Source organism: Triturus cristatus, chromosome 6, assembly GCF_964204655.1.
Source record: "Triturus cristatus chromosome 6, aTriCri1.1, whole genome shotgun sequence".
NCBI lineage: Eukaryota > Metazoa > Chordata > Amphibia > Caudata > Salamandridae > Triturus > Triturus cristatus.
This window is the reverse complement of record NC_140589.1, coordinates 676705715-676721458: the sequence shown is the minus strand read 5'-3', so window position 1 is coordinate 676721458 and position 15744 is coordinate 676705715.

Genomic DNA, 15744 nt, shown 5'->3' with positions numbered 1-15744 from the left:
TGAAAAAATATCTTTTGATTTAATCGATACACCTACCTTTGGCCTTATTTTAGGAGTGCCTTGGTTGACTTTACATAACCCTAAAATAAATTGGTCTTCCAGAACAGTAACCTTAGATTCCTCAAGATGTCGGGAATTATGTTATCAGGAAGCATCAAATGATTTCATGACTATTGTGCATTGTGCACAGACGGTAACTTCTGTTCCAACTATCCCAATTGAATATCAGGACTTTAAGGATGTTTTTGATCCTGTAAAAGCAGCCTTTTTACCTCCACACAGATCATATGACTGCCGCATAGATTTAATACCTGGGGCGCCCCTGCCTAGTAGTAGAGTGTATGCTCTTACGGAGGAAGAAACTAAATATTTAAGAACGTATTTGGACGAACTCCTGGCGTCAGGTTTCATAAGGCATTCAACATCACCTGTGTCTTCGCCCCTATTTTTCATTCCAAAACCTGACGGTAGTCTTCGCGCCTGTATAGACTATCGCGGATTAAACAAAGCTACGATTAAAAATAAATATCCTTTGCCTCTAATACCTGTCTTGTTGGATCAGCTGCGTCACTCAACCATTTACACGAAGTTAGATCTGAGAGGGGCATATCACCTTGTTAGAGTAAAGGAAAATGATGAATGGAAAACAGCTTTTAAAACTAAATTTGGTTTGTTTGAATACACAGTGATGCCTTTTGGTTTGTGTAATGCGCCTGCAGCATTTCAATATTTTATTAATGAAGTGTTGCATGAGTTCCTTGATGTGTGTGTAATCGTATATATTGACGATATCTTGATTTATTCAAAAGATAAAGAACAACATGTTCACCATGTTAGAGCTGTCTTAAACAAATTGTTGGAAAATCACTTATTTGCAAAGTTGGAAAAATGTATTTTTAATGCTGATACAGTTGACTTTCTTGGATATTGTTTGTCACCTGATGGAATTATGATGGATAAAAAAAAGGTGAGCGCCATAAGAGAGTGGCCAGAACCCACGACTGTGAAAGAAGTACAGAAAGTCTTGGGGTTTGCTAATTTTTATAGGCGCTTTATTCCACAATTTGCTGAAACAGTCTTGCCTCTTACTAAGTTATTGCACAAGGGTCAGGTATTTTCTTGGTCAAAACAGGCAGCTTTAGCGTTTGAGTCCCTTAAACAAAAGTTTACTACTGCTCCTCTGTTAAAACATCCAGATCCAGAATTTCCATTTTTTGTAGAGGCAGATGCTTCACAGATGGCTGTAGGAGGGGTGCTTTCTCAAAGAGATGCCCATGATGGGCAGTTACATCCTGTAGCTTTTTATTCTAAGAAATTGCTTCCTGCAGAACAGAATTATACAGTAGCAGAAAGGGAGCTTTTGGCTATTAAGTTGGCATTCACAGAATGGAGACACCACCTGATGGGAACACGATTTCCAGTCACTATTTTCAGTGATCATAAAAATTTACAGTTTTTTAGTTCTGTAAAAGCATTAACACCACGACAAATGCGATGGTTAAATTTTTTTAGTACTTTTGATTTTGTGATCACTTATAGGCCAGGAACTCAACAGGTACAGTCGGATGTTTTATCAAGGTATGGTTATACACAGGACTCTAAAAAAGAATTGTCAGGACCTCCTATAATCCCTCCACAAAAAATAGTAGCACCACTAGTTCATCAAGAGTTTATGACAAAACTAAGGGTCGAACATTTACAAATTAATGCACAAAAGTGGCTGAAAGATCCCAATCATTCCATACAGGATGGGTTATTTTTTCACAAAACGATGTTGTTGGTGCCTACTAAAGTGTTACAAGAAAAGATTATGGAATGGCATCATGATTCTATGTTGGCTGGTCACCCAGGGTATAAAAAAACCCTGGATAATTGTAAAAAGCATTTTTGGTGGTCTTCCATGATGGCAGATATTAAAGAGTATGTGAGTGCTTGTCCCATTTGTGCTAGGAACAAATCATTGCATAAGGCTCCTATGGGTTTGTTGCAACCGTTATCTACTCCACCACATCCTTGGCATACTGTAAGTTTGGATTTTATAACCAATTTGCCAGAAACTCATTCCTACACAACCATTTTGGTAGTAGTGGATTATTTATCAAAAATGGCACATTTTGTACCGTTAAAGAAACTTCCAACTGCAGTAGAATTAACAGACATTTTTCTTGAAAATATAGTAAAGTTGCATGGCCTGCCCTCAAAAATTGTTACGGACAGAGGGAGTCAATTTACTTCTAAGTTTTGGACACATTTATGTAAGACTCTTAAGATGGAAATCGCCCTATCTACTGCCTTCCACCCAGAAACCGATGGCCAAACGGAAAGGGTGAATCAAACTTTGTTACAAACTTTACGATGCTTAATGGCAGACTTTACCTCCGAATGGGATAAAGCATTACCTATCGCTGAATTTATTTATAATAATAATGTACATTCAGCAACACAATGCTCCCCATTTTACTTCCTAAATGGTTACCATCCTAGAATTTTACCAATCACACTCAGTCCTTCTTCACCCCCAGAAGTCACAGAAAGACTCTCTTCTTTGTTAGGAATTCAAGAAAAGGCAACAAAACGTCTTAATAAATACAAAGAAGTAATGAAGAAGCAAGCAGACAAACATAGAACTGATGTTCAGGAGTACCTAATAGGACAGAAAGTATGGCTCTCGACTAGGAATTTAAAACTACTGGGAACTAGGAAGTTATTACCTAAGTATATAGGGCCTTTTTCTGTAAACAAGGTAATAAATCCTGTGACTGTACAATTGGACTTACCCGCAGAGTATTCAATCCATCCTACCTTTCATGTCTCCTTGTTGAAACCCTATAACCCAGAAACTAGATCAGAACCCCCACCACCACCACTTCCTATTGATGGGCATTTAGAGTATGAAGTTCGAAAGATATTAGATGCCAAACGAATACAGAGGAAATTGTATTATTTAATAGCCTGGAAAGGTTATGATGCGTCAGAGAACTCTTGGGAACCAGCATCTTTTGTACATGCCCCTAGGTTGTTAAGACAATTTTATATCAGGTTCCCAAACAAACCACGTCCTGTAGGAGGGCCTTTGAGGGGAGCGACTGTTAGGGTCTGCCTTCAGAATCAGGCTGAACCCCATGTGACTCAGTAAATCATTGTTTCATGACATTACATTTGTATGACTCTGTAATACCCTTTTAAAAGCTTTTCTGGTTTATATTGCTGTCTGTGTTTAAAAGAAGACATTCATGTAAAGAACAGTCAGGCGCTTCTGTAATCATCCTTGTAAATTGTGCTCACATGTTTTCTCAATCATTGTTCGTGCCTCGTTTCAAATGGGCACGTTGCTCACAACAGTTGACACGTTTTTACAAACACCTGCGGCTCGCTGCGCACAAAACTATTCATAACACGTGTTTGTCTCCGGTGCGTGTTCTGGCAACCCCACCCTCTTCTAAGCCTATTTAAACCCCGTGCGAGCTCAAGGCATGGCTTGCGCTCGTCATTTTCCCCGCTTACCTGGAGTTCTTCGTCGTCTTCCGGATCTGTCCAGTGTTCCAGTCCGCCTTCCTGCTTCCGGACGCTTGGATCGGGCTTCCTGTTCCCTTCGGTCCTTCTTCCCCGGCAGCAACAAGCGGAGGACCTGTCTCTTCGTTCCGTGGGCAGCTCTTAAAGGAGCCACGACCTGCCAAAGAAACAAAGCAGAGTGAGTTAGCGATCGCGCTCAGAATCACACAAGAATACAAGTAAGTTCTGGGCTTTCTTCTAAAAATCGGAAGGAAAAGACATGTACAGAGACAAAGAGGATAACGCTAAGGAACAAAACTTATCTTAGTAACTCTTCGCCAATTTTGGCATTCAGCTCACAAAAAGGAGAACAGCATCTTTTCTTCACAGGACTGAAAGAAAAGAAAAAGGAGAATTAATATTTCAAACGGAAAGACATTTATTTAATGCAATTTAGACAAAGTCTATTTAGTAAGTTTGAGATAGAAAACCAAAATAATCAGCAACAGCAGAGCAGTTAGGTTTCTTAAGAAATATGTTATAACGTGATCTTTCTTTTGCAGCTTGTATTGCGTGTTTTCACAAGAGTAAAACAGTATATAGACCATAATCAGTTCTGGTGGAGAAAAGACCAGAATTAAGAGGTATGATGGTTTGTAGGTGTAATAAGTAGGAAACAAGTGATACTTTATTGCATAGTTTGATTTGAAGGAATAATACTTGCATTGTATGTTCTTTTTTCTTTATATCTATATTTAGAGATACACCGCTACAGATGAACAGAGAACCACGATAGAATAGCGGATTGGAGTGTTTCTCTCTCTTTATTATTTTGTCCCACTTCCCCCTTCCCTTAAGTTTTTGCGTCCAGTAAACTGTCTTTAATATTCAGTTTGCTGGAGGTAAGTTCTTGGGGGCAGCTGAGAAAAATCTTCACGTCTCTCAAGGTGAACTCTCAGGACTTCAGGTGAGTGAAGGTTGACATTACCCTCTAGGGGCGAATCATGGCTTTGTTAATGGGGGGGTCAACGCCCATCCAGCGACTTATGGGCTATGCAAAGAGCCTTAAAGTTGATTGTCTCTTGCACCGGCAGCCAGTGGAGAGAGCGTAGTGTGGGCCTTGCTGAACATCGATAGGGGGTCTCGGTAAGTAGCTTCACTGCACAATTTTGTATGACCTGCAGTTTCGCGGTCACTGAGTTCGGAGCGCCCAAATAAAGGGCATTTCTGTAGTCTATCCTCGACAAAATTAGGGCCTGGATCAGTAATTTTGCTGCTTGGAAAGGTAGGAGAGGGAGGATTTTGCAGATCATTCTCAGCAGGCCATAGCATATAGCAACAGTTTTCCTGGTCTGAATTATAAAGGTAAGGTCCTGGTCTAGCCAAATTCCCAGACTTTTAATCTCTGTCTTGGGAACCGGCACAGGACCCATAGAGGGAGGCCATTTGGCGCTTGGGGGCAGACTTCGAGAATTACCAGGGATCATGAGCTCGATCTTTTCCCCATTGAGTTTCAAGTGGGAAAGACTCATCCACTTGACGACTTCCTCAAGGCAGGAATGGAGGTCGTTGGCCTGCTGGTTGGGATGGCTCAGCGCTAAGACCAACTGTGTGTCGTCGGCGTATGTCACCATATGAATCCCAAAGGAGGCTATAACATCCGCCAGCGGAGTCATGTAAACATTGAAAACAGTAGGACTCAACGAAGAGCCCTGGGGGACTCCGCACTGTAGGGGGATGGGTTGTGATTTAGCACCACCTTCAAAGACCTGGAAAAATCTTCCTTCTAAGAATGATCGTAGCCATAATAGGGCTGTTCCAGTCACTCCTATACTCCTGAGGCGGTGAACCAGGACACGGTGGTTCACCGTGTCGAAGGCTGCCCCTCCTGCATCAAGAATTTTTCTGGTTTCTTCCACCACTGATAGAATGGCGGTTTCCGTCCCTTGTCGAGGATGGAAGCCCGTTTGGGACGGGTGGAGAATATGGTTGGTTTCGAGAAACTCGGAGAGAGTATGGCTGACGTGTTTGTCCGCTATCTTCCTGATTCCAGGGAGTAGCGAAATAGGGCGATAGTTGCCCAGATCGGCTGGATACAGGTTAGGTTTTTTTAACAGTGCTTTTACCATTGCCCTTTTCCACTCAGGAGGGACCATGCCCATTGTGAATGAAGCGTTGATCATGCTGGTGGCAGTAGGGGCGATTGTTGGTCTGACCAAATTCAAGATGTTGGGAGGTGCGGGGTCTAGCAGCGACCCACTTTTTACTGATGATAGGGTGGCCAGGAATGATTCCTGAGTTTTCGTGGGGAACGTCTCCAGTTCATGATCCACTGGATGCCCGCCACTAGTCATATGCTTGATTAAGATGTTGCTATCATTTTGGGGGAGATGTTGAAGGATAATTTGCACTTTAGTGGAAAAATGTAGGGCCAATTCAGTACATCGGAGACCTGAGGTGTCCGGTGGGGCCAAGGGGCCCGGGACTTTTAGTAGCTTTTTGGCAATTCAGAAGATTTCTCTGGGGCAGTTAGTGGCTGACACAATCTTTCCCTCATAGTAAGAGGCTTGCACCAGTTTTATTTCTGCCTTGTATCGTTCAATAGCTGCCCTATATTCCAATCTTTTATCCTGGGAGAAATCTTTCCTCCATATTCTTTCCAGTTTTTTGCACTGCTGTTTTAAAGTGTGTAATTCGGGCGAAAACCAGGCGGCCTTATAAGAACCAGCTTTCATCTGGTCAGAGACGGCGTTTGGCGTGGTCTTTTCCAGTTCTAAGGTCCACATCTCCAACGAGAGTTTGGACCAAGGTCGAGTTTGAGTTTGTATGGAAGGAGTTAATCGCACTATGCTTGGTGGCGTCCATCAAAAGGGAATCAGAGTGGTCCGACCACAGGAGGGAGAGGGGCTCTTTTACTTTTAGGTCTACCAAGTTAGAGAAAATGGGGTCATGGAGATGTCCTTTTACATGAGTTGCATGCGAGACCTTCTGAATCAATTGATAGGTCGAAAGGTCTTGGGCTAATTCAGTTGCGGGTAGAGCTAGAGAGTCGTCGAAGTGCAGATTAAAATCTCCGAGGAGGGTAAAACTTGCTGCGAAACCGGCAAGGTTGACAACTGTTTCCAGCAGGGATTTACAAAATTGACCGATCACCCCTGGTGGGCAGTAGATAAGGATATCTGACAATGAGTGGGTGGGTGTAAATTCAATGGATAAATGGAAGTTCTCACATTCTAGCAGCAGACTGCCTAACCAGCGGCAAGTCAGGTAATCTTTGTAGATAATAGCGATGCCCCCGCCCTTGCCTGTTGCTTTATCCAGCCTTTGAATTAGATATCCCGGGGGAAGTGCTTGAACAATATCCGCCTCTGAGCTGGAATTGAGCCAGGTTTCCGTGAGAAATAGGACTTCTGGGTCGGAGTCTTTTAAAAGCATGGAGATTTAAATCGTATGCGTGGGCAGAGATCTACAATTAAGCAAAAACAGTTGATATACCTTCACGGTGAGTGTAGGGGGGGCCGCGAGTGCAGAAGGCTCAAACTGACAGTGTTGGCACTTATCCTGGAATGTCTGGATCGAGTTAGAGTGTGTACAATTTGGCCTTATTGCTTGATTAACCCGTTTAAGTTGCTCGCTAGTATATTGATACTGACCTGGGGGGGGAGAAACAGGGATTCTGGCTCCTGGGCCCGGTCGGGCACAGACGGGCGTAGACGGGCCTGCCTTAGGCACGCTTTCGGCACGCCAGCGGCGCCCCCGCTGCGAACATCTGCTGTGCGGTCGCGGCATCTGACGCTTTCATTGCGTCAGACGTGCATCGAGTTCAGCTGCTAGAACGCTGACCCGGCACCAAAGTGCGAGTGCAAATGCAAGCTGATTAAGAGCCCCACTATCCCCCAGAGCATTGAACACAGCTCTTCCCGGACTCCTAGTAGTGTTAAGCTAATAGTAGCAGGTTTCTAAAACAATATCAGCAGGTTTCACGTTTAAAAAGCAGTAGCAGTAAGTATCACGTTATAAAAACAATAGCAGCAAGTCTCACCCTTTTTAAAAACAGTAGCGGCAAATTATAAAAAAGTCAGAAGCAAGATACAAGGCTAGGGAATTGATGCCTCTAGTTACCGGAGTGTGGTTGCGGCATCTGACGCTTTTATTGCGTCAGACGTGCGTTGGATTCAGCTGCTAGAACGCTGACGCAGCGCCAAAGTGCGAATGCAAGTTGATTAAGAGCCCTACTACCCCTAGAGCATTGAACACAGCTCTCCCCAGACTCCTAGTAGTGTTAAGCTAATAGCAGCAGGTTTTTGAAACAATGTCAGCAGGTTTCACGTTTAAAAAGCAGTAGCAGCAAGTATCACGTTATAAAAACAATAGCAGCAAGTCTCACCATTTTTAAAAACAATAGCGGCAAAATATAAAAAAAGTCAGAAGCAAGATACAAGGCTAGGGAATTGGTGCCTCTAGTTACATTGATGCCTTGATCCTGTTAGAGGGTTTTTAGGAGGATGTCATGGTTGACAGTGTCAAAGACAGAAGAGAGGTCCAAGAGAACTAGGAGGCTGGCCTGGCTGTCATCCAGCGATCTGTGTCGGTCATCTTTGATGTTGAATATGGTAGTCTCTTTACCTCAGCCTTTCCTGAACCCAGATGGGAAGGTGTCATGCAGGTAACATTTTTAAAGGTGGTTGTTGAGTTTTGCAAGAACGCGTTTTCAATGGTTTTGGCTAGGAGAGGGAGGTTAGTTATAGGTCTGTAATTGTTGAGGTCGTTCTGGTTGGTGTCTGGCTTTTTGATGAGGGTTGTGACTTAGCTGAGATTGAGGGAGGTCAGCATGGAGCCACTCCATAAGGAGGAGTTAATGATTTTGATCCATGTGGGAGAAATGATGTAACTGACATTTTTGACAAGCATAACAGGAAGGGGGTTGGGGATGTGCAAAGTTGGCTTCATGCAAGCAAGTATTTTGAGGACTTCTTCAGGGATATGATCAAAATCAGTTCAGGATGCCTCATTTTTCAATTGCAAGGGGTTGCGGTTGGTGTTCTAGATTGTTGAGAGGGGGAGTTTGGGGAGATAACCATTAGTTGGAGGCAGAGCCTTGAGCGTACCCTCTTTGATAGGAGGGGACATCCTTGGTGTAGGGAAGAGAGGTGGATGGGTCAAGAGAGAGTTTGATGTTAGATATGCTAGATATTTCAGAGAAGAAAGTTGCAAACTCTTTGCAGCACTTGGTAGAGCCATTATTTAAATGCTGATGGAATGAGGAAGTTTGCTGTTTGATTATGCTGAAGAGGTCTTTAGGTCTGTTCCTAGATCAGTCAAGTTGGGCTCAGAAGAAGGACGATTTTTCACTAAAGATATTTTTTTTGTATTTTAGGCTTTCAGCTCAGAGGGGTGAGAGATGGGTAAATGTGTGTTGTTGCCTCCAGTTTCTTTCAGCGAATTGGAGTTGTCGCCTCTTTTTGTGAATGTATTAATTGAACCAAGATCGGGAAGAGATATTTCTCAATTTCTTGAGTTTCAGAAGGGCGACTGTGTCAAGGAGTTCTGCCATTTCCGTGTTGTAGTGGGTGGTGAGGTCATTGGCGGAGGTGAGGTTGGGTGGAGGTAGAATTTAGGAGCTTTTAACTCTGCCTGGGGGATTTGATCTTTGTTCCTCACCCAGCACTTGGGATGGATAATTTAGGGCTGGGGCTTTGGTTGGATGGCATTGAGATCAAAGAGAATTAGATGGTGGTCAGTCCAGTCGGTGGGTAGGATTGTAGTGGAGTCCTAATAGTACCCTGTCATGCAGGACCTACTCTGTTTACAGATAACATATACTGTGGGTCTGGTGGCAGACTGACTCCGTACAACCCTGCCACATGTGTTAGCCTACGGTTTGCATTAGCTAGCTTGCAGTGCCACAAGAATCTTCTGCTATCAGGGAGTTTCGTTTTTGGCAACCTCACAACACAATAACCTTAGACTCGTGGAAACAATATACTACTTTTCACCCAGTCACTCATGCTTGCTTGTTTTGTTCTCAGAGAGATACAGAGAAGAAACAGTCAAGCGTTTTTACAACAATAATTTACTGAACTGTTGTTTTTCTCATGTAAAATAAGTGCGCTGTTACAACTGTAACACAGTAGCAGAGATATAGAACGAGCAGTACAGTGAATAAAAAGGAATAGTATTGTTCTACCATTTTGCAATAGTCACGAACATATACATGAATATGAAATGCATTTATAAAATAAAGTGCGCACTCCTAAGATGCCTGACTAGATGTACCTGAGTGTACCTAACTTGTAAGTAGGTGCGAAAGAACTACTAAGCCTAAGAGCCTTATTTCTAAGAGCCAAAAATCGAGCTAGGACTGAGTCGAACTCCCATACCTGAATAGTGAGAGTGTGGGACTTCGTCCTGGACTTGAACTGGACACCCCGCAAGGGATCATCAGACCACTGTCAGCTGGAGCGATTGCATACCAGAGCTGCAGCGTCTTTGGTCAGTGTGTCGGTCTTGAAGCATCGGTTCCCTCCTGACTACTGATAGCAAGAGGTGCTGTATATATACAGTCTATGTGCGTATGTTACCCATTGTTCAGTATGAGGTATGACGTTGGGGATTAAGCCTTGTGCGTCGATGGGAGAGGTGAAGTATGCCTCCTGGCGAGCGCACTCATCAATTATTCATACGTGCTAAGGATGACGTCTTAGCAATATCGATTGAGAAAAACCCACCCTCAGCATGGAACTAGGTGAAAGGTTTAGTCCATAAAAGGCTACAGTCCTTATAAGGCGCGATGTTTCTATAAACCCTGGACCTATATTAGGGTACCGATATGAAATATAACAGGATAGAGTAGAGGGATAGGGTGTTGTGCTTAGAGATGATTGCATCAGCGGTAAAGCCCTCATTGAAAGTTTGTTTGATGCATTGTTAGGTGAGATTGTTCACTTCCAGGAGAGTGGATAGGGCTTGTACTATTGGATCTGCTGCATTATTCAGGTGCAGATTTAGGTCTCCTACTAAAATGTCTGTGATGCCTTTAGGGATTTTCACGTTATTAAGAGTGCTAAATTTTCCAAGAATTGTGGTTTTCGTCTGGCGGGTGATAGATGACATTAACTTTTATGGGGTTAGGGCCTTTAGAGGTGAGCTGAGCTCTTAAATATTCAAATGTAGGGTATTAGGTGGAAGGAAGATAAGCAAAGATCTTTTTATGTATGAATGCTAATCCAGCACCAATGTGATCCTTGCTGTCACAAAAAATGATTGATATGACCGGTGGGGTGAGGGAATCAATGAAAGGAGATGAGTGGTCGTTCAGCAAGGTTTCAGTTAGTAAGCAAATGTCAATTTTGTGTCATAGAATGGTTTCAGCTATATCAGCGGCATGCTTGGCTGCTGTCTGACAATTTAATAGTATGCAGCAAAGCGTGGGTAATGATCTCAGACCAGGCTGACGGGGTTAGATGGTACTTAATTGTGCTGGTTGCTTGGGAGGGCAAGTGGTGTTCAGGGTACTATTCATGCCAAGGTTGACCGGGATATTGTGGTGTGAAGGTTGGCTAGGAGCATTGTAATTTGTGCTGCTCAGCATTTCAGCTTCCCCTTGGGACATTCCAGTCATGGTGTATCTAGGTTTGAGGTGGTGATGAGTGTAGGGGATTGTTTGCCTTGGGGTGCACGATAGGGAATCAGAGTGTTTGTTTGTGGCAGGTTCGGTGCCTGCCATAGAGGTATGAGGTTGGGGCAGGATGTGGCTAATCTCTGCATCCTTACATAGTAACACAATTACATCCAGAATAGTGTTGATTTTGAGTTCTGGGTTGGCTATTATAGGGATCAGTTGAGAGCCAGTTGGGTCTGTGGTAGGGAGTGGAGTATGATGGAGATTGTCAGAGTCAGGTGTGGAGGTTAAGGTAGTATCCAGCCTGCTGTGGTTGGAGGATTGAGGAAATTCAGGTGTGATAGATAAATCAAGCTGGGCAGTGGAGGTTAAGGTAGTATCTAGCCTCCTGTGGTTGGAGGACTGAAGGGATTAAGGTGTGATAGATAAATCAAGCTGGGCAGTGGAGGTGTATCATGGAGAGGGGTAAAGTAATTATGGTAGCAAAGCGGAAGCTTTAAGGTGTCTGGGCGATGGGAAAAGATGCAGGAGTGGCGGTTAAGACAATGTGTTGGGGAATGGCAGTAGAAGGTTTCACTAACAGAGGAGAGGGTTCCTGGGTGGGTTCTCTGGGAGAGGGTGGAAGGGTGGAAGTGGGCGCAAATTGCATGGCGGCTCAGAAAACCGGGAAGTGGTGCTAAAAAAGGATAGGTTTTGTTCAGAGTCTTTGATTCCCATTCCTGCAAATGGTTATGGACAGTTCTCCGCTAAAGTTCTGGGACGGGAACATGGAGAGTTTAGATCCATAAGGGACGTTGGTAGTATTAGTTAGGTGAAGGTATTGTAGGAAGTTTTCTCTCCATTTGGCAGGTTTGTTAGTGTAGAAGATGAAGTTGCTTTTAAGGCCTCCGTGTATTGGGCTGTAGAAGATGTCTGTTGTTAACCCATTGAATGTGGTGCAAATTCCGCCGTGGTGCAGGCGATTTATTCAGTGGGCGGGGTTTGGACGTCCTCGGCCATGCTCCGCACACGCCAACCGTCACGTGGGATGGCCGGGGGCCGTCCGCAGCACCGAAGGGGTTAATGTCTCTGGGGGTTCTTTGAAGATTTTGGGTTTAAAGTTTTTTGCAGCATGTTTGGAGAGGTTTCTCAGAAATGTAATGCAGTATTAGTTGGGGCTTGAGTAAAAACAGGATTCGCCCCAAAGCTGATTTCATTATTAATGGAAACGTTATCTCCTTATTGGGGGACAGGGGTTCACTTTATACTATTGTTCCGAAATGTTTGTGTGACTCAGTGTGGCAGGATGCAACTTTAATCCCATCTGATGTAATCTTGAAGGGTTGTCAGGGGGCGAGCATCAGTGTCTTAGGATATATGGAAGCGGACATTAAGTTCTGTGACAGACAAACCAAAGGAAAAGTTTATGTTGCTCAAGAAGGTCCTGCTATTTTGGGTTGGTTTAGCAGTATGACCTCAATATTAAAGTGGAACTAAGAGCTGAACAACAGGTATTGTGGATGGCTCAGAAGTGCAAAATATCTTACAACTTCATGTAAAAGTTTTTTACACCAGGTCGGGGTAAGCCACTGGGTTTGTATATAAAATTAGTTTAAGTAAAAACTCAGTACCTGTCAAATACAGTGCTAGAAGGATTCCAATGGTAGCCAGAGCACATGTGAAATATATAATCAAACAGCTACTGGAAGATAAAGTCATTGAAACTTTAGAGGCAGCAGAATGGCTATCTCTAGTCGTTATCACAAAGAAACAGGATGGCTCTGCATTTCTGTGTGGAATTAAGAAATTTAAATTAGTGTGTTGTCATGGACAGACTTACCCTTCCCAATATTAATGAGATTATCTTGATGTTGGCTTGTGGAAAGGTGTTTACCAAGCTGGATCTACGCAATGCATACCATCAAATCAATCTGCATCCTGACTCGAGAAAATACACCTCTTTTATCACTACGGAAGGTACATTCCAATTCAACAGACTTTCGTTTGGGCTATGCTCAGCGGCCGGTGCGTTTCAAAGAATCATCAGTGAAATTTGAAAGGTTATCAAATAGGTGGTGTTGGGGGCATGTTTTTGCTAGCTGCGATGGTGGACCCGGTTCTCTGAGGCTCCGCACGTGATTCCGACAAGCCGCATCCATCTGCTGTGGTTAGGGCTCTACAACGAACCAGAGGGCTTGCACCGAGCTCCCCAGCAGACAAGGCACCATCAGGCATGCAGGCGGTGCGGGAGAAGAAGGCGATTGGGGGTGTTCGGCGGTCCCCAAGGCAAGGACCCCCTGACTTCAAAATGGCCACAGTCTGGTGGCATCCGGGATCGCCCAAGGGACCCTGAAAGGCACAGGTCTCATGGTGCTGCATGGAACAAGATCAGCCCAAGAAGCGGTCGAGCGACCCAAGTGTGGCCCCCAAGAGAAAAAGGAGGTTACAGCAAGGGGAAAAGGAGCTGCCACAGAGTACCAGTAAGCGCACGGCCAGGAAGTCCGCATCATTCCCCAGGAGGGGCCCCACAGGCACCGCTGTCCTGGTCACTACCCCGCACCCGCTTCTGCCCTGGGTGCTGCCATGCGGCCTCCCCTGCTCCTGAGCGCAGACTTGCGACCACCATTGCGCCAGGCATAGCCCTTCCATTACCACTGCCCCTAGACGCTGCCTGGATATCACCACGGCCCACTGAATGGCTGAAAGGAGCCCTGATGGAATTTGAAGCGGGTGGGGGAGCGGCTCGAGCCTGGGTTCAGATGGGCGGTGAGACAATCCAGCCCGCTGGATGACAAGGAGATGGCTGTGCTTCCCCGTTGCCTTTCTGGTGAGCTTAGCCATACATAGGAGCTCCCCTCCATTCCACCCAGTAACTCCCAAGGTCTGGGAAGAACCTGGGGCCCGGCACAAGGGAGAAGCCATCAAGAGGACATGTGGAGTGGAGGAGAGGTGAGGAAATGAAGAGAGGCCTGCAATTCTCCACCACCAGGACCTGCGAGTGGCCACGGGGGGCAGGGCCCCAGTCACCAGCGACCTCATTGAAAACAAGGGGCCGTGCACCTTGGTCTCAGTGGGCCGACGAGTTTTGGCAGTACAGTCCACCGAGAAGGGCCTGAAAGAGTGGACCGTGGTAAGGAGGTGATCCTAAAGGCATGGGGAAGCCTGGGCATGGTTGGGAAGGCCCCTCCTGGACCCTGTGCAGCAGGAGCACCTTGACGTCCCTCTAGCCATCCCACCAAGAGGCCTTGCAGCAACAATGCCCCATGCCCCATGCCCCATGCCCCACGACGCTGGTAACCAGCAGGACCAGATTTTCAGCAACAAAGAATTGACGGGGAGACCTTAACAGGGAGGACCTTAATCTGCCCGGGATCAGCCAGGCAGAGACAAGAGGGCCTGGAAGAAGACCAGGCTGCGCGCCCACGGAAATGCTGAGGGGTGGGGACCTATCCCACTGAGGGCTGCAGGAGCGAACCACCTAGAAGACCACCATCCATGTAGGAGAATATTGTAGGAACTGCAGGGAACGGCTAGAGCCAGGATCGGACCAACAAAACAGAGTGCCATAGTCTCCCACTGACCATAGAACAGACAGGATGTCCAGACGCATACATAGCACGCCTAAGTCATGGGTTGCCCCAAGATGACGGGAGACCCCAGCCCCCTATCCAGACAAAACTAAAGTCCCCAACCCAAGCAACTCAAGACGCAACCACAGACTCTAACGCTACCGTGTCAGACAAGATTGACAGGGTCCTAGCAGCCATAGAGCACTCATGCATCACAATGGAGGAGCGCTTTGGTACTCTGGCAACGGACCTCAACCTGCTGCGGGACGACTGTCGGAGGCTAGCGGACAAGGTGGTGGATGGGGAAAAAACCTTATCTCCACTGCAGCTTCAAGTTAAAGCACAACACTCCATAAAAGACTTCCAGGCTCAATTAGCGACTCTGGAGTAAAGAACGGACGATCTGGAAGGGCGCTCCAGACAAAGCAATCTGCATATTTTAAATTTCCCGGAGGGAGTGGAGAGAAAAGATTCCATCAAATACACAGAAGCCTGGCTCCGGTCCTTTACGCCGCGGGAGGAGGTCACACCTTATTTCTCGGTTGAGAGGGCTCACAGAGTGCCAGCGGGGAGTCCGCCCCTGGGCTCACTCCCACAGCCCATGTTAATAAAGCTTCTCCACTTTCGGGACAGGGATACCATACTTCGAGCTGACAGGCAAATCAACCCCAATACAGAGGAAGACAAACAAGTCATGCTCCTCCCGGACTATTATAGAGCCGTACAGCGGAAGAGAGCGTCATTCCTTGAAGTAAAGAGGCTGCTACGAAATCAGAAAATCCAATATTCCCTGCTATTCCAGGCACAACTTAAAATTATTCATAATGACACTACAATATTTTTTACAAACCCGCAGGAAGCAATGAACTGGACGGAACTGAACTTGCAAACTAATCTGAGCCAGAGGAACATTCGAACACTCAGGCCTAAGACATCCAGGCCCCCGAGGCACAGAGCAAAGAGCACCCAGAGCCAATCAGAAATGAAGCTGCAAAATAAGCCACTGAAAATGCCGGATCTGGAGCAAATCATAGCGGAACGTCGAAGGGCTACCCAAGTGGCGGCAGAGCTAGGGGCAAACCT